The 20148-nt window shown below is 35.7% G+C and overlaps 1 pseudogene; it reads left to right on the top strand.

Moving 5' to 3' along the window:
• The first annotated feature begins 17621 nt into the window (after window positions 1–17621).
• On the top strand, window positions 17622–19917 carry LOC149179388 (uncharacterized; annotated as a pseudogene).
• Window positions 19918–20148: the final 231 nt, after the last annotated feature.

Below are 20148 nucleotides of genomic sequence, written 5' to 3'. Positions count from 1 at the left end.
TTATTTCCATTACAAATTTTAATCACCTCATTTTATTAAGGGAACAACCCCTTTGAGGCTTAATGTTGTGGGTCTCCCATTTTTATGACTCATATGGCATAAGGAGAAACTATAACATTGATGCAATGGCTGCTACAGGCCCAAATAAACCCTGCAATTTTAACTTGTATGTTGGTTGTACATGTGCTAACTATAGAATGGTTTTAACTTGTAGACTCATGTGCCAATTAGAATAATTAATTGTAATCAAGGAACACCTCTATGTGTATGAGCATAGATTTATTTCTAATCCACCAGATTGCCAAATGTGCAATTCATGCTATTGAGCCTATTACTAATGAGGTATCATGATGAATAAATTCTCTTCACATATATGAATATATGGAAATTAATAATGGTTCTTGCAATGAAAACCTAGGTTTTGTTTGCATATTTAAGAAATAGTTAGAGGTACTTTCCATATTCTAGAGCTCCACATGCTAGCACTTAAAGCAACTAGGGTGATTTTAACCTTAGTATAAACTTGAAGTGATAGACCAAGATGTTATGTAGGTGTTATATACAAATCCTTTAAGGCAACAAACCATAATAGTAACCTTTAGAAATAAATCTCTATGGAGCTTGAGACCAGAATTAAGGATAAGATGCGATACACCTAGTTCAAATAAGTATATGAAGGATCTATATTAAATATGGATGTACCACTTGGCCTGTGAAAATACATACATTATCTATACCTGTATTGTTCTATGTTACAATCCATATGCATTATTGAAATTGAACCATCAATTCACATTCTAAGTTCCTAATAGTACAGATACCATATCAAGAATTGATTGTCTATGTACTGGTGCTTAGCATGGTTACACACTCAAGTGATGGATATCTCTCATACAAATATCAACCCATGCATATGAAATTACACAAAAAGTTCAAATTAGTGTTCAGCTACTATTATAGTTTAAAATATTCCATGACTCAACTGTCTTTTGCAAAATTTGTAAGCATAATGCACATCTAATTTCAGTTGATTAACAAGAACATATCAAATTTTGGATACTCCACTAGTGTGGTTATCAATAGGAAACACGTTGGTGACAATAATAAGGTTGATCCACTAGATGAGTAGTTCAACGATGACCATTTCCCTGCTGCTATAGCAAGACATTCTGACCAGTAACAAAATAAGACTACATAGGTTTGGTAACATTACTTTGTACCCTATAATAATGTAAATAATAGCATCATGCCTAACCATAAAGGACACGACATCTGACAAAAATATGTTTCGATTACTTTGACATCATAGCTAATGAGCAATACATGATGGAATCACTTTGACATCATGCCCAACCGTGATTAAGCAAGGATAACCTATTTTATCTATCATTTGTCTATAGTAATGCTTGTAATAGGGTAACGCATAACAATTTCACTTTATGGCTACACAATTAGAAAGGTACAACAATTGAATACAGTACCAAGTTTCTTTGTTGTCTATGAAGGAAGTCTAGTAAAATTATAGTGACTAATACAATATGAGCTCCTCTTCTCGATTTTATACATATGTATGATAAGACTAGTAGTTGTGTAGTTATTAGAGAGGTCACATAAAAATGAATGCTAGGAACAACAATATTAAAAAAATGATCTTATACAAGGAACTAACAGGGACATAGTTATTGTAGGCCACCTTCAATCAATGCTACCTCAAGAACAAATTTATAGCAAACCACCTTTAATATGCCTAATTTTGTGCTTAAAATAAGTAATGTCACTCAAGGTGTCCTTAGAACACTAGGATATTTTCCTATGAACGTCACAAATTGCAATCGAGGCAACAAATATTCTACCCTAATATCATAAGGTTGGTTAAAGTGACCAGTCTTAATGAGACTTAAGACCTTGGCAGACCTTGCCTTAGGTTTAATGTTCCCTAAGAACAATATCGACCCATAGGTCATGTAAAATATCTTGCTTGGGGCAATACATTTATCATATGGGGTAGCCATAGTGACTTATTGTACAACAATGTCCATGACTTCAAAATAAACCATAAATGGAAAACATTGTCCATGACTGCAAATTGCCCACACTTATATATGGCTTCAAAGTAACTACGACATATCATGCAATTTAAGAAGTACTTGCAATTTTGTAACCATGATATGTCGTTAACTATCTAGACAAATTTTGAGCATCAAAGTTATTAGGATACCTCTGAATGGACATATGAATTGGCTTCATGATTTTCCTCCCAACCATTGACAACTTCCAACCATGCAACTGCCACCCCCTAGCTTGTAAAACATATCCCAATGATCAGACCAGGGCTTCCAAAGATCTGCCCACCCCCACCCTGCATATTGTTGTTTAATTAAATGCTTATACAGGGGTTCCAGAGGTAGCTTTTTCTCCACCCATCAATCAACAAGGGACTCCAGATATAAAAATCTCCACCCATAAGTCAATAAGGGATTCCAAAAATAAAAATCTCCACCCATTAGCCAGTAAAAAATTCTAGAGATAAAAATCTCCACCCTCATCTTAGGGGTTTGAGAGATTTGCCTCCACCTTGAGGTTTGTCAACAACTCCACCCAATGTTGGGAATATAGAGTATTCCAACTCTGAGCACTGAATAAGAAAATGAAAAGGAAACTAATCTAAGGCAGCATGAGGCCTCACCCTTTTATCCAACGAATAACTCCAGATATGGAGAATATTCACCCTCATTCAACTCAAATAACCTATAGAATTTGGCTAATAATTTTATTTGCAACAACCGAAACTTTACGTCTTTGTTGTAATGGTATGAAGGTTGACCCAGGGTTTTCCCACCAAACCAACTGAACAATGATTAAACTAACCTGTCATTACTGAAAGTTTGTATTTCTGAGTAGTTGACAAGCATTAGTATTTATTAAGTGAATATATACCAGTTTGGTTGTAGAAAGGATAGATTCCATAGGGCCTTCTCCCTCTAAAATATGAGGGAAAAGTGTGCACTCGGGTAGGAATACCCCATCATGCAATAAGATAGCTATGAGGGTTGTTATTTTTGTGATGGATTCAGTTATATTATAACTAAATGTATTTCAATAAACCCATTTTCAAACAAAGCATTTTTCTAAAATGTCCTATATCATTTCCTTACCATATTTATGAAAACTTGATGTAGCCTCAGATCAAAAGGCTACATTCCCCTTGGCTTTAGAGTCGAAATGGGCTCTTTGGAGTTCTGGAAAAGCATTGCTACAAACCATAGTAAAAACGCAGCGCTAGAAGACAAAACACAACATCCTTAGGCAAAAGCGCATCGCCAAGAGGAAAAGTGCAACACCTTAAGGGAAAGCACAGTGCATTGCCTATGAATGTGATTTAAGAGAATTTTTGCTGGATTTTTGCTAGGATTTCCTCCTTTTCATAGCGGAAAATGCATGAGCTAGTTATATCCACACACCTCCACTCAGGTAAATAGCAAATTCCTACTCCATTCGACAGGCAACAATCCCACAACTTAGTGCCCTCTCATGCACTTGCTTGACTTACACAATGGCTTCTCTTTACCATAGCGGATTCTTCACTCATCATCAATCTTTCAGACCTGCACCTAGATCTGTGAACTTAACCATCGATTCACTCCTTTCCACCTCAAATTCCAATACAAAATGCTGATTCAAAATAGGTCTGCAATCTCACATATGAAGATCCTTTGTTTGTGTTACATTCACACAAATTCTGTATTCGGAACTTCTGTCTATCCTCTATCTATGACCTGATTTTCTTTAATAATGGCCTTCTACTACTCTAATCACTCTCACACACAATTATGAAAATCACACCATATGTATCTACATTAAAACACATAAATATTTCATTAATAAATAAAATATTTACAAGAGAATTATTCTCATTCCACACTCTCACATACTTGCACACTTCTGCCTCCTTTGAAGCCTACTAATGTATACAAACAAATTTTGCAACCATTTCTGCTTCAAATCCACAATCTTGCCAACCATATCCTAAAACTCATCTGATTCCTTTTTTAACTCAACTAAATCTTCTACTCTAGGATCTCCTAATCCCTAAGATATCTATGAGATATTTACAAGTTAAACCACTCTCATATTCTCAATTATGTGAGAATATTTACATTAAAACCTCACACATATATTTCTCAATTAATTTATTAAAAATATACAAATTTCTTATTAATAAATTAAAAACATCACACCCCCTAAGTTAACCAAATATACAACGATTTTTTGAGCAAGATGCTCCTGCATGAGACTCTCGATGTAGAAAAAAAATCATAGACTCCTGTCTATGAGGTCTGTCACTTTTTTGTGGTAATGTGACAACAAGTCTCAATGACTTGCTACCTCCAGGATTCCAAACCTTTTTTTTTGTTGGTCCCTCATTCTTTCTCCTTCATGCTGTTGTGTTTTTGTTCCCGTCATCTTTCTTTCTCCTGGTCTCCAAATTTTAGTTTGTAACTATCCAAATGCTCTGCATCTTTGTTGCTGCTGCAGGTCTGTTATCTTCTAGTTCATTTTCCTTTCTTCAATCAGCTTCAAATTTTGATTGATCATCCCTTCTATTGTCAGTTTTCTCCACCTAGATTGTTTCATCATCAACTCCCACAGTTCCTCAATCACAAAATCAATTTCTGTTGTTCCCTGTAATCCTTGATTACTTTCATTAACATCTTCTTGGGCTAAGCATCCTTGATGTTTTTTTGTTGTTGCTGCTATCCTTCTGCTGTATTGCATCTTCACCTATAAACACATTTTCCAGCAATTCCTTGCATGTATCCATCCAAACAATGGAGCTACCAAAACCATCTTTGAGAATCAATCTTTGTTTAGGTTCACACTAGTGAATTTCCTCATCTTCCTTCATATCCTCAACAACAAATTATTTTGACTGTCTGTCAGTTTCCTCATTAATCAAATGTGCATGTGCTCCCCCTTGGTTGTCCTCATGAGACAACATGGTCTCTTTCTCCATCAGAATGCAATTCTGATCTTGCCTCTTTGAAATGTCTTTGTACATTTCCTTCATCTTCATGACAACTTCAAGTGACTATTTAGCACCTGATTCTCCTTTATCCATATCAAAATATCTATGTTGAACTTCATCTCTTTGATCTTCATGCTGAACTTATCCTCCATTAAGCAATGCATCTATATTTGTCTTCTGTTGTACCAGTTCAAAACTTTCTTCTTTTGAGAAGTATTCATCATCATATATGGGCTTACAATCTTCTTCAATTTCTATGATACCTACAGAATATTTTCCATATTTATCTACTTCAAAACCTATCTTCTTACACCAATAATGAGAAACATGATATACTTTTACCAACATCATCTCTAATTTATCATTATACATGAGACATTTATTAGGCTTCTCATCTTCCTTAACAGGTATAGCAATTTGCAATAATTGTTCTTCATTTTCTTCTTTGGAAACATGCATATGGACTCTACCTTGACTGTCTTCATCTGCTAAATTTGCAACCACACACAAAATGTCAGAAATAAAAACATTAGGCCTTCTAGACTTACTTATCAACATATCCATTTTTTGATCTGAACTCTTCAAAGAGCTCATGAGACTTCCTGCAAGTCTCTCTTCCTCCTCATTCTCCAAGAAACTTATAAGATCCTCAATAGATCTCTTCTCAACATCATCCTCTCCAAGGATATCACCTTGCTCTGGTTCACAATAGTGAACTCTTTCCTCTATTGTCAATGGCCTGTATCTGCACTCAACTCCTCTGAGTTTCTCTCTCTTCTTCATTTTCCTTAGACTTTTCCTCAGTTTCTTTACAAATAACTGTACCACTGGCCACCGAATTGGCTTCTTCATACTCCATCCTCTTCTCTGATTTACATCCACCTTTTTCTGTAGCAGCTTCTCCATGTAACTGAGTTCACCTATTATCTCAGTCATCTCTCTATCAAACTCATCTTGACTCATCACCTCTATGCCCTTTACCTTGGCATATTTCCTTCTGCCATGGCTTTCTTCTGAACCTCTGTAATGACCTTTAGTGATCATTTGCTTCCCCTCCTTTGTGAACTCCATCTTGTTCACTTGTAGACTGCACCTAAGCCTCTCTTTTCAGCAAGTCTCCATACCTCCCTTCAATAATATTTTCTCCTTAAGCTTGATCTATGGTTCTCTACCTCTGGAACCATTATTTGAGAAAACTCTTTTTCTCTTTTAGGCTCTACAACTTCCACTTCCTTTAAGAACATTCACTTGTCCTCCTTATCCAACCTTTGTTGGAATTCTTCAAGGTTCTGCCACTGTCTAAAGTTCACATGCTCTTCCTCTTGAGAACACAACTAGTTCTTTGTTAAAACTCCTCTCAGCTTCCTTTGTTGCTAACACCCTCTTTGTCTGCAACTTGAAATCTGCAACACAATCCTCAAAACTAGAGTTAAAACCATATCACTATCCATATCTTTGTATGATCTTGTTCCACCATTCATATGCACTTTTAATGGACTTTTCCTCGTCACACGAATCTCAGTGTATCTTCCCACGAAGTATCCAGAAGCAACAAATTTTCAGCCAGAATGTTAACGCAGGTTTGCAACTCTATTCAACACAAGTCCATAGTCTCTTTCAATGTATGTTTGCAGCTTCTCCTTACAGGCTTCACAACAACTCCAGTTTTGATAATGTCAAAAATTAACTCGACATCCAGCCAATGAATCTGACATTTCTACTAGTTAACTCCAACAACTCGACTCACAAGAACACCAGAGTTTGTAACAAGAGATCTCCTAGGCTCAACAATGAGTGTAAGATTTCCATATAATACCAGCTCTCTTATAAAATTTATAAGATCCTTAGGGGTAGGAAGTGCTTCACCCTTGTGATAGTAATCAATGCCTAAACCTCCAATGCCAGTGCACAACAAAAGATGAAATCAGTAATTTTGATGGCAAATTTTCCTTCATTAAATATGGCTCCATTTAATAGTAATTTGGCATCCTGCATGTAGTTTCAAATAGCAAATAGAAATCAGAGAGATCACACAACAATGATTTGTAATTGCAATCCAACAATGCAATTATTAGTGTTCCTTCAGCCACCTAATGACCAACTCAACTCCACAACTCCAACACTTTCAACGCAACAATCAAAAGAAAACTCGTCTCCTCTGTGCCTTCAATGAGGACCTACAACTCCTTGTGTACACAGGTTTCATACACACTGAAATAATCTCACTGTTCCAAACTAGATTTGCAGGAAACACTCATTCTTCCATAGAAATAAAAATATGCCAAGCTTGAAAACATACCTGGAATGTTAACACTAGCATTGATCACAAGAGTTAGAACTCACCGCCAGGTAGGCTTTTTGTCAACCATTTCCTTTGCAAAGTCAGGATCAACAAGCAAACTATTTAGATATGGATTCTTATCATAGGCCTTCTTGATTCGATCAAGAAAATTACGCTAATGATACTACCACCCTTTCAGATCCCATTCATGCAATCCATGTCCATGGTTATCCAAGCAGTAGAGGAGCTCCATTTTTGCATCTTTTGAGCACTTCAAACTATACTGCAAATACACAGTTTCAACATAATGAAAGAACAACCCTCCTAATCAGAAATATGATGATTTCTTTAATTTATCAATGGAAATTAATTCTTGTGCGGACTTGGAACGGATTCCCTCAGTTGATACCATTTGTTGGGTCAAAGTTCTTTATTCACCATCTACAGTTGTCGTCAACACCAGAGATGATCCTCATATCTCTCACAACGCCTTCGATCTGATTAAGTCCGTCAAATAATTTCAAATAGTGATGAACCTTTAGGAAATTCTCTCTATAATTCATCTTCTTCCCAAAGCATAGTGCTTCACATTGTTATCGCTCGATGAAAGCAAGAGTTGGAAGTACATATTAAACCGCTCCGATACCAAAATGATGTAGCCTTAGATCAAAAGACTACATCCCCCTTGGCTTTAGAGTCGAATTGGGCTCTCTGGAGCTGTGGCAAATCATTGTTGCAAGCCCTGGTAAAAACACAACACCAGAAAACAAAACGCAGCGTCCTCAGGAAAAAGCACAACACTAAGAGGAAAAGTGCAACGCCTTAAGGGAAAGCGCAGTGCATTGCCCAGGAATGCGATTTAAGCGAATTTTTGCTGGATTTTTGTTGGGATTTCCTCCTTTTTTGAGTTGTAAAGGCACGAGCTAGTTATATCCACACAACTACAATCACCTCCACTCAGGTGAATAGAAAATTCCTACTCCATTGGATAGGAAATGATCCCACAACTTAGTGCCCTCTCATGCACTTGCTTGACTTATGCAATGTATTCTCTTTACCATAACAACTTTGCCACTCATCATCAATCTTTCAGACTTGCACCATCAATTCACTCATTTCCACCTAAAATACCAATACAAAATGCTAATTCAAAATAGGTCTACAATCTCACATATGAAAATCCTTTGTTTGTGTTTTATTCACACAAATTAGGTATTTAGATCTTGTTGGGTCCCTATAATACTAGTGATTACCCCATTACTATTGTAGTTATACCCCTTATTTATATTGTTGTGCCCCTATTATCCCCATGTTGTTATTTCTGTGCCCCATGGAATCCCTCTATTGTTATTTTTGTGGCTTTATATTATTATTGTTAGGTCGGCTGGAATATATTGTGACTCCTTAGACTCCTATATATAGAAAGGAGGTTTTGTCATTTGAATCATCCAAGAATTTTTCATTTATGTAATGTAAAGGAGGTTGCCCCCTCGAAGAGGTTGAATTCTAAGGCGTTGATCTATCTTTTCTATCTTTTCTTGAGCTGGTTTCATAACATTTGGTATCAGAGCTTTGGATTTTAGGGTTTCACTACTCCAAACAGGTCATCGTGGCATTTTTGATATAAATTTTTTTTTCTGTGAGCTTCTGTGGTCTGAATTTCAGAGATTTTCGCGCGATATTTGCGGAGATATAATCTGAGGAAGTTGGTCTTTTTGCAGACTCCTGAATTACATTCAAAATAGGTGACCTGGGGAAAATTGTCATAAGTTTCTCTCTGGGGATCGGATTGAAATTTCGTAAGAAGTTACAGAAAGAGGACGGAATGTAGTTTCTTGTATGCATGTTTCAGATCCAAAGGTTGAAACAGTGACTCGTGGCACGTCGTACAAGTTCACTCTATTGAACTAGTTTAGAAGCAAGTCACTGTGGGAGATTTCACATAACTCTTCCTTGGAGAATCCAATTTGCGTCAGACTTGTGGCATTGGAAAGAGGACACAAAAGGCTAATATAAGTCGAAATTTCAGAACTGGATGATCTGAAATTATAGAGATACATTAGACTCAATATCAGGCTTCTACAAAGTGAAAAAAAGTGTGTAGTTTTTTTTTTTAAATTTTTGCGTAAGCTTAGTTTAACGAAATTCAAAGGGCATAGTAAAGCATTATTATCGGTAATTGATGCCTCGAGGAAAGAAAATGCAAACACCTAGTAAGGAACCTGAAAGCTCTAGCATGACTCATGAAGAAGAGGAAGAAATGCTACATGATATATCAAAATTACAAGAACAAGTGCAACAAATGTCACGCTCACAAAAGCTAACAAAAGCTAAGATAAATGGCATGGAATCTAAGATAAATGGTGTGGAATCTAAGATAAAGGGCATGGAAGCTAAGATGGATGATTCGAAGACAGATTTGAAGAGGGACATGGCTGATTTGAAGACAGATTTGAAGATAGACATGGTAGATTTGAAGACAGATTTGACAAATTTTCTACAAGAAATACTTACTAATGTTGAAAAGGTTGTAAAGGAAACTCATGATGTGAACAAAAGTAATGTTAATCATGATTCTATAGACTCTAATGTTGGATCGAAGACCCACCATATTCGAAAAATCGATATGAGGAAGTTTGATGGCAAGGATCCCGTCACATGGATATTACAGATGGAGCAGTTCTTCGATCTCAATAATGTGCAAAACACACAAAAGGTACGTATGGAAACTGTATTTTGGAACCAAATCAGTTTGTATGGTATCAATGGCTTTGCTTCGTAAACAATTTATCACTTGGGCAATTTTTACGGAAGAATTGATAGCACATTATGAAGATACAAAAAGCAACACTTTTTTTAGCCAATTGATAAGTCTCAAACAAAAGGGTTCAGTAATGGAGCACATTGAGGAGTTCCAAAAATTGAACATAAGGGTAAAATATATTCCAGAGGAGCATAGGATTGATATGTTCATAGGGTCTTTAAAGGATAATATCCAACATGATGTTTGCCTTTGGGAACCTGATTCATTAGAGAAGGCATTCAGGTTAGCAAGAAAAATGGAAAGCAAAATTATGGCAACCAGGAAGCATACCACTCACAACTATAAAGAAAGAAGTGTTGTTGCCCCTAGTCTTCCACAACCTATAAGGTTGACACCACAAAAATTGGAAGAAAAAAGAGCAAAAGGGCTTTGTTACAGTTGTGATAGCAAATACACTAAAGGTCATAAGTGTGCTGAGAAGAAATTATTCTACATAGATTGTGAAGAGGAAGAAGAAAAGGAGCAAGAAAGGTCAAAAGAAGAAGATATACCCCAGGAACAAAGCCTAGATGAAGAAAAAATAAATCCGACCATATCTTGTAATGCATTGGCGGGAATTACCACTCCTTAAACCATCAAGATAGAAGGACAAATCAAGAAGAAAAAGGTAATAGTGTTGATTGATTCAGGAAGCACCCACAATTTTATTCATTGTAGGGTAGCAAAAGAATTGAATTGCTTCCTATATCCAGCACCAGAGTGTCAAGTGATGATTGCAAATGGAGGAACAATAAATTGCTCTGGAAGGTGCCATAATATCAAGCTATCCATGGGAGAATATGTATTGACTAGCCCAATACTTTCCATTCCAATGGGAGGTGCTGATGTTGTACTAGGAGTCCAATGGCTACAATCCTTGGGTACAATAGCTTTTAATTTTCAAGAACTTTTCATCAAATTTTCTACGGAAGGAAAGGAAGTTGAATTAAGGGGTATTGCAGGGAAACCAGGAAAGATAATCAGCGCTAATGGTATGACAAAGCTTCTAAAAAAGGAGCAAAGAGGTGTAATTGCACAATTATGTTCGCTAGATGTTTCCACATTGGAATCATCTATTTCTCCAAATCTTCAAAAAGTCCTGGACAATCATTCCAAGGTATTTGAGACTCCCAAAGGTCTCCCACCTATGCGTGATCATGATCATGCTATCCATCTGATTCCAGGAAGTGTTCCTCCAAACATCAGGCCGTACAGATATCCCTAAGTCCAAAAAAGTGAAATTGAACGTATGGTTGTAGAAATGCTAGAGGCTGGTATAATTCAACCAAGTCAAAGTTCTTTCTCTGCTCCAGTAGTATTGGTGCACAAGAAGGATGGATCGTGGCGCATGTGTCTGGATTATAGGGAGCTCAACAAGCTCACTATTAAAGATAAGTTCCCCATTCTTGTCATTGATGAATTACTGGATGAATTGCATGGATCAATTTACTTCACCAAGTTGGATCTTCGTTCGGGATATCATCAAATCAGAATGAAGATTGAAGACATTCCGAAAACGGCATTTAGAACTCATGAGGGTCATTATGAATTTTTGGTCATGCCTTTTGGCCTTACCAATGCACCTTCAACATTTCAAGGTTTGATGAATTCAATTTTCAAACCATTCCTTAGAAAATTTGTGTTAGTATTTTTTGATGATATACTAATCTACAACAAGTCTTGGAAGGATCACGTTGAACATGTTGACAAAGTGATACAACTATTGGAGGAGAAACAATTATATGCAAAAAGATCCAAATGTTTCTTTGGAGTCCAGGAGGTGGAATATTTGGGTCATATTGTATCTCATGAAGGAGTTAAGGTAGACCCTAGCAAAATTAAAGCCATTAAGGAATGGAAAATCCCCACATCCATAAAGCATCTGCGAGGATTTCTTGGGTTGACAGGGTATTATCGCAAATTTGTTAAGAATTATGGGAGAATAGCAGCACCTCTAACAACATTATTGAAGAAAGATGCATTTTCATGGACTCCGGAAGCAACAAAGGCCTTTGAACATCTTAAAGAGGCAATGTGCCAAGCACCGGTCTTAGCTACACCGGACTTCACAAAAACCTTTATTGTGGAATGTGATGCTTCAGGAAATGGAATTGGTGCTGTTCTAATGCAAGATGAAAGACCCATTGCTTTTGAAAGTCGTCCAATCAAGGGAAAGTTTTTAAGTAAAGCTATTTATGAGAAGGAAATGTTGGCAATACTCCATGCACTTAAGAAATGGTGACCCTACCTAATGGGAAGACACTTCAAGGTAAAAACGGATCATGATAGCCTTAAATACTTTTTAGAACAAAGATTATCCTCTGAAGAGCAACAAAAGTGGGTCACAAAGATGTTGGGTTATGACTATGAAATCATCTACAAAAAAGGGAAGCAAAATGTGGTGGCAGATGCACTCTCAAGAAAGGATGAGGATGTGGAAGCATTGTTGTGCGCCATTTCTATTATCCAACCAGATTGGATAAACAAAGCAAGGGAGGAATGGAAGAATGATGAAGAAGTGTGGGCACTTATTCGAAAGCTACAACAAGATTCCAGTACGTCTGATACATTTAGCTAGAAAAATGATTCGTTATGGTACAAAGATCGCTTATACCTCTGTGAGAATTCCCAGCTAAAACAAAAGATTCTTATGGAATTGCACACTTCTCCCTTAGGAGGGCACTCAGGATTTTTAAAAACTTACCACAGGGTTAAGAAGGAATTTTTTGGGATGGCCTTAAATCAGATATTCAAAAGTGTGTGGTGGAATGTTTGGTTTGCCAACAAAATAAAGTTGAAAAAATTAAGACACCGGGTCTATTACAACCTTTATCCATTCCAAGCCAACGTTGGGAGGAGGTTTCAATGGATTTTATCACAGGTTTACCCAAGTATGAGGGAAAGAGTGTAATCATGGTGGTAGTTGACAGACTTACCAAGTATGCACACTTTTGTGCATTATCACATCCATTTAAAGCCAGTACAGTTTCTACTGCATTTATGGAAACAATTCAAAAGCTACATGGAAACCCAAAGATTATTGTAAGTGACAGAGATCCCATTTTCACTGGAAATTTTTGGACAGAATTATTTTCTTGTCTTGGTACTCAGTTAGCTCATAGCTCATCTTATCATCCTCAATCTGATGGGCAAACTGAGATAGTAAACAAATGTTTGGAAGGATATCTTCGTTGCTTTGTATCTGATAAACAGACACAATGGGTCAAATGGTTGCCTCTGGCTGAATGGTGGTATAACACTTCCTTCCATACAGCAACAAAAATGACCCCATTTATGGCACTTTATGGGTATCAACCACCATCCATCACATCATATATTTAAGAGAAAATTTTAAGGTTCAGGCAGTGGAACATCACATCGAACATCAACAACAAGTCCTCCAACTCTTAAAGGATAACCTCGTGTTGGCACAAAATAGAATGAAACAAAAGGCAGATCAACATCGCAGTGAAAGAAGTTTTGATGTAGGTGATTGGGTATTCCTACGGCTACAACCATATAAGCAAATGTCCCTAAAGCAAGCTAAGAAGGATAATAAATTATCACCAAAGTATTATGGTTCGTACAAGGTGTTGCAAAAGATTGGTACTATGGCATACAAATTGGAGCTTCCTGCAGCTTCTCGATTGCACCCAGTTTTCCATGTTTCATGTTTAAAGAAGGTTATAGGCGACAAGCTCCCAGTTCAAACAATATTGCCGAACTTGACGAGGAAGGAAAAATTATATTGGAACCAGAAGCAGTCACAGAAACAAGAACTCGACAGCTACGAAATCGATCAATTTCAGAGTATCTTATCAAGTGGAAGAACTTATCCGCGGAAGATTCCACATGGGAGGATGAGAATTTTATGCAGAAGTATCCAAACTACTCAAGCGTTGAGGACAACACTTTTTTGAAGGAGAGGGGCATGTTGGGTTCCTATAATACTAGTGATTACCCCATTACTATTGTAGTTATACCCCTTATTTATATTGTTGTGCCCCTATTACCCCCATGTTGTTATTTCTGTGCCCCATGGAATCCCTCTATTGTTATTTTTGTGGCTTTATATTATTATTGTTAGGTCGGTTGGATTATATTGTGACTCCTTAGACTCCTATATATAGAAAGGAGGTTTTGTCATTTGAATCATCCAAGAATTGTTCATTTATGTAATGTAAAGGAGGTTGCCCCCTTGAAGAGGCTGAATTCTAAGGCGTTGATCTATCTTTTCTATCTTTTCTTGAGTTGGTTTCATAACAGAACTTCTGTCTATCCTCTATAAATGACATTATTTTCTTTAATAATGGCCTTCTACTACTCTAATCACTCTCACACACAATTATGAAAATCACACCATATGTATCTACATTAAAACACAGAAATATTTCATTAATAAATAAAATATTTACAAGAGAATTATTCTCATTCCACACTCTCACATACTTGCACACTTCTACCTCCTTTGAAGCCTACTAACGTATACAAACGGATTTTGCAACCATTTCTGGTTCAAATCCACAATCTACTCAACCATATCCTAAAAATCCTTTGATTCCATTTTTAACTCAACTAAATCTTCTACTCTAGGATCTCCTAATCCCTAAGATCTCTATGAGATCTTTACAAGTCAAACACCTCTCATATTCTCAATTATGTGAGAATATTTACATTAAAACCTCACACATATATTTCTCACTTAATTTATTAAAAATATACAAATTTCTTATTAATAAATTAAAAACATCACACCCCCTAAGTTAACCAAATATACAATGCTTTTTTGAGCAGGATGCTCCTGCATCAAAACTGCATCATCTCTGAGAAAGAACATGGGAAACACCACTAACATATTGAATCCCAATAGAAGAAATTAATTGAAAAAGGTCCCGGTTATTTAGAAATTAAATAAATGAAATTAATTCAAATCAATGAAAAGGTTAAAACATCTATTTCTCATTATTGTTAGTTCCACAATACACATGCAGGTGGCAAGAATGGAGTCATTTGAATGAAAAATGCCAATTGACTAAATAACTTGACCAACATGAAACCTATGTGTAGAGATTATGATACAATCTCTTTGTAGTGAGAGTAAAGAATAAGATAATGTTGACCTTAAAGCTATATAACAAGGTATTAAGTGAATAATGGAATGATTATTATTATAAAAAGATTTTCATTAGCTTCTCTGCCAAGTAAATCAACATTATGAATTCAAAGATTACCAACTCAGGTTTAAATAACTCATTAATCAACTAATATAAATAGTCAGTATTTCTTGACTGTATACCTCCTTAGCAAGGTGACATCATCTTCATTTTCCCACTCTCCAGTTTTTACCATGGAGGATACCACACTACAATACCTGCATAAATAAAAGAAACCATGCATATATCAGTTGAAATTGCCTCATAAATTCCAGTCACATAGAAGGATGACCATACCACTCATAAGGAGGGAATTTTTTAATAATTACTATAAAAGCATAAACTGAATCCATTATTGACATTTTTAACATATTTAGCGATAATTCTTATCTTGGATTAAATTCATATGAAAGGACCATAGGCATGAAAAGCCAATAAAGAAAACTCGACATATCATTTTTGTAGAAAGTCCAGAGTAAACTAATCCCCAAAATGTTCATCCAACTTTAGCAATAAGGAAATTTAAAAAATATAAAGCAACAAAGTAGATGAAATCCCTTAGTATAATGTAGTGCCTACAACTTCATTTGTGAAAAATGTGGCTAAGTTTACATCATTAACATAAAGGGGCAATGTGAGAAAACAATGATTTTTAAGGCTAGTTTCCAAATCTAATATTCATTGGTTAATATGCCACAAGAAAAATTAATAACTCAATGGTGAACCTATCAAGGTATATGAGAAAAACTTAGAAAAGTTAAGGAAAATGGCAGTCTTTGGCACCAAGAATGCACCATGTCATACTAAATCCATTTCCTTTTATGAAAATCATAAGATGGAGTTTTTATTCCATCGCTAAGGAATGCACACAATTACACCCTACAAAAGGCACTGCATTTCCATTCAAAACTTGAATACAAATTCTTTTCCTTTAAGTTTTCATCACTCATCAAAGTTATTAAAAATAAGGCATGTCAATTCCATGGAATTGTTTTTCTGGTAAAAAAATGACAATAACCTCTGATAGAAAGATTCATTTGTCTCCAGTTATTATCCACAAAGAACAAATTAATAGTCAAAAATCCTTGAATGATTTATCCAGTCTAAACTAAAAGTACAAAGAACAATTCCAAGCTAGTTTTATTATACTTTGTTAGTAAATATTGGTGTACCAATTCAAACGCTTAGTTCTACACAACTGGCAAAAACATAAGCCCACTTTGCTTTTTATTTTTCACATATTTATTCTCTAATCAATATTTCATATTAGTAAAGCACAGTATTGTTGGTGAGCCTAACTACCTTTCCAACTTTATGTGTGAAGACATAATTGACTACTGTATCAAAAAAGTAGCAATGGGTGAACTAGAGAGGCACCTTATTAGAGAAATCATGAAACAAAAGAAGGATGAATTATATTAAGAAAATTATTTGCAAATTTGTTTGAAAATATATAAAATATATGCACAATGATAATCAACAGTTACTAGAAACAAGGAAAAGAAAAAAAATAGAATAGACAATGCGCAAGATCTGATTTGCAACTTTGCATCCATTCAATATCCTTGCACTTTGTTCATCAACATCACAGAGTACTGAATCTTAAGAGATATCTAATCCTATATACATGCCAATACAAAACTTGTAAATCATAAATGAATTGCCTAATGAGGATCAAATGATATGCACAACTCAAAATAAAAAATATGCACTGATTCTAAACAAAATAATTAGTGGCAGGAGGGAGATGCCATAATTATCCTCTAATGAAATGCAAAAATGATTTATAAAAAGCCAGCCATAGTATTATTTTCTGAATATGAATATTTGATTTATCCTATGTGTAGGAGTAAATTATTTCAGGAACAACCCAAAGTGATATGCTAGCATAGATCAAATCAATAGTTATCCCTCACGACCTCCCTCTCCATAGGGACTTGCACCTGGAGTGAAGCCCCATTAGTCTGCTTTCACATAAGTGAAAGTTGAACTAAAAAGTTGCAAACTGAAACATCTCTAGTGTAGTCTAATGTTCAGTTACTAACTGATGATGGACATATTCAATGCCTAGTTGGTTCCATTTTTAAGTGGTTCCTTAGGCCATTGAACGACTTATTGAATACATTTGACTCTGATTTTTCTCCAGCTAGTCTTAACAAAAGCAGGTAGTGGAAGAAAATTTCCAACAAGATTTGAAATCCATTTAACTCTCCCCATATTGAGACTCTAGTTCCATTGTACGAAAGAAAATATTAAACATAAATATGTAGTTCTTGCCTTTGGGGAAACCTCTGGTGGTGAATAATTCATATTGGAGTTAGCACAAGATTGATCAGAAGGCCTGTAGATTTTTATTTCATGGCTAGAAAGGGTAACTTTTGTGGTAAGGGGTTTGAAAAGAATGGATTAGTGGACAATTTTGCCTCTTCAGAGTCAACTGGTATGCCATCAAGAAAAATGGGTTCGAGGTTTGCAACTTCATTCATACACAAGGGATATGGAAACAACAGTGAGAATGCTCAAAATATTGATTGCCCAAATAATCAAAAGAATGTTTATAGGACCAAATCACAGAGGTATAGAGGTTTAGGAGGTGGTAAATAGGGTGCAACACCTATAGAACCCAACATTTCTAAGGGCAATATTTCCCTATGCGGACAACAACCGAGTACAAAAATAAATTCTTCTAAGTAAAAATAAGTAAGTACATCCAAAGAAAATGGAGGGAAAATAACTGTTGGAGATGGTGATGGAACTAATGTCGGTGAGGAAAGGGAGTATGAGGAAAGGTTGATGAATGCTGAAAGCTACAACAGAGACATACATTTCCCTACTCGAGCCACCAATACTCAGTACTCTGAGATGCAAGAAATCATGGAGAATGGGATGCATATCATTTTCCAACAGCTAGAAGGGAATGGGAATGAGTAAATTTTCATGTGCATCTGCTATGTTTAGACAAACTTTAGAATGGATCCAACAACATAATCATGTATTAATGATATTCATTGCAACTATTTTATAGAAAAGAGAATTTATTGTTCATAGGATTTCAAATACATGGCCCATATTTTGCACATAGCTACTGCATTTGGGGAGGTTATTCCTACTACTTTTCATATTCTGGTTGGATTTTTGTCTCATAGGAATGGAATTATTTCTTCATTTGGGCACAACATCCTCTTTTGTAGTTATTTGGTGCAACTTTATTAGCTTCACCGCAATGGCATACATTTTCAATGTTTTTCTGAGCTTGGGATTTATTGATTTAGGGTGTAGTTTGCACATTAGCATTTGTTTTTAGCTACATAGCTTCAATTTTGAAAACAATTGTTATTGGGATGGTGGTTCTATGTATACATCATAGCTTTCAGATGACTAGCTTACAGACTATAACAACATGTATTTATTTTTCTATGAATCATGTACTCTATATATTCTGCTAAATTTCATGTGGGATGGCTTGACATGGTTCTGCGCATGAACTTGATTTTCATATCTAGTGACATTTTGATTTACTTTCAAAATAGAAATGCAAAATAAGGTAAAGAGATAGGTTTTGATGCACAATCTGAAGGGACTAATGGTATGGCAAGAAATTTCTCTCATGAATTTGGATACAATGGGCCTCATGGTGAATAAGGTAATTTTGCTTTAGATAGACAATTTGGTGAAAGCTCTCAGTATAGTCATTCTGGAGATAGTGAAAGAGGGACCTCAACCAATGGCCTGGTTAGAGGGGATCCATCCTCTAAAGAGTAAGTATTCTAACTATTAGATAGCCCTGCTCACTATTCAATGTTGGGTTTATCTCGTTATGAAAACATAAACATTGATGTCCCAAAAAATGAGTACAGGAAAAAGGAAATGTTGGTTTATGTTGAAAAGGATATGGACAATGTAAAAGCTGAGGAAGCTTTTTAGAAACTTGAAAATGGATATGAGGTTCTATTGGATTCAATTAAGAGGAGAATTTATGATACTAAATTAAGGATGGAGAAGCTAGTCGGTTGACTTCGTAGTTTTAGAAGTGGTGTTCAAAGGAGTGGCAGGAAAAACCCTTTTATATATAGGCATGCTAATGTTGAGGATGAGAGGGATGGTCTTCAACAAAATTCAAGAATAATAACTTGTAAAAAAATGCAGTGGTTCACATATTTGGATACATACCTAAATGAAAAAAGAATGAGCTAGGTGGTGCCAGGATTTCCAAGATTACCATCAAGCAAAAGATGGAGATGGATGGGTTGAAAAAATAGGCCATGCATTTTTATTTGGGGTGCTTATAAATTTGGACACACCATGTGCATATGCCTGTATTTTAAGAAAATTATATGATGCACTTGAGCGGTCCATTTAACAGGGTATGAAGTGTCCTCCAAACACAACCAAGCCACCTTTTCATGTGAATACTGCCCTTATTGGAAACGATTATTCTTGAGGAGGCAGTTCAACTCAAAAAGTTGGCACAAATATTGATGTACCTACAAACCTAGATGAAAATATGGAAAGAGTGTTTCTTTCTTGGTTTCAAAATACAGTGGCATCAAGGATGTTTGACACTAGTAATGGTGTACTAGAAAATGTAGGCATGAAGACTAGGAATCATGCCAAAAATAGCAAGAAAATAAGAAAGGGAAAGAAACAATGGTAAGGAATTAAATGGATTTTTTTGACATATATTTGTGTTATCCCGTGCATGCATACATTTTGTAAACAAATCCCCCCTTGATGTAGATCTATGGTTTTATTATTACTGCAAGTATCATATGAGTTTGTAACATTAAGATTTTTTATGAAGTGAAAGAAAAGCTTTGCTTCCAATTTTCAAGTGTAGATTCTAGAATCGAAGTCATATATATACAAGGAATTTTATAATCTTTAT

The sequence above is a fragment of the Pinus tabuliformis genome, chromosome 4_1 (assembly GCF_031772625.1).
Source record: "Pinus tabuliformis cultivar Carrire ecotype Pingquan chromosome 4_1, CPIR1, whole genome shotgun sequence".
Lineage (NCBI taxonomy): Eukaryota > Viridiplantae > Streptophyta > Pinopsida > Pinales > Pinaceae > Pinus > Pinus tabuliformis.
Note: the sequence above shows the minus strand (reverse complement) of the source record. Positions and strands in the feature narration are given on the sequence as shown.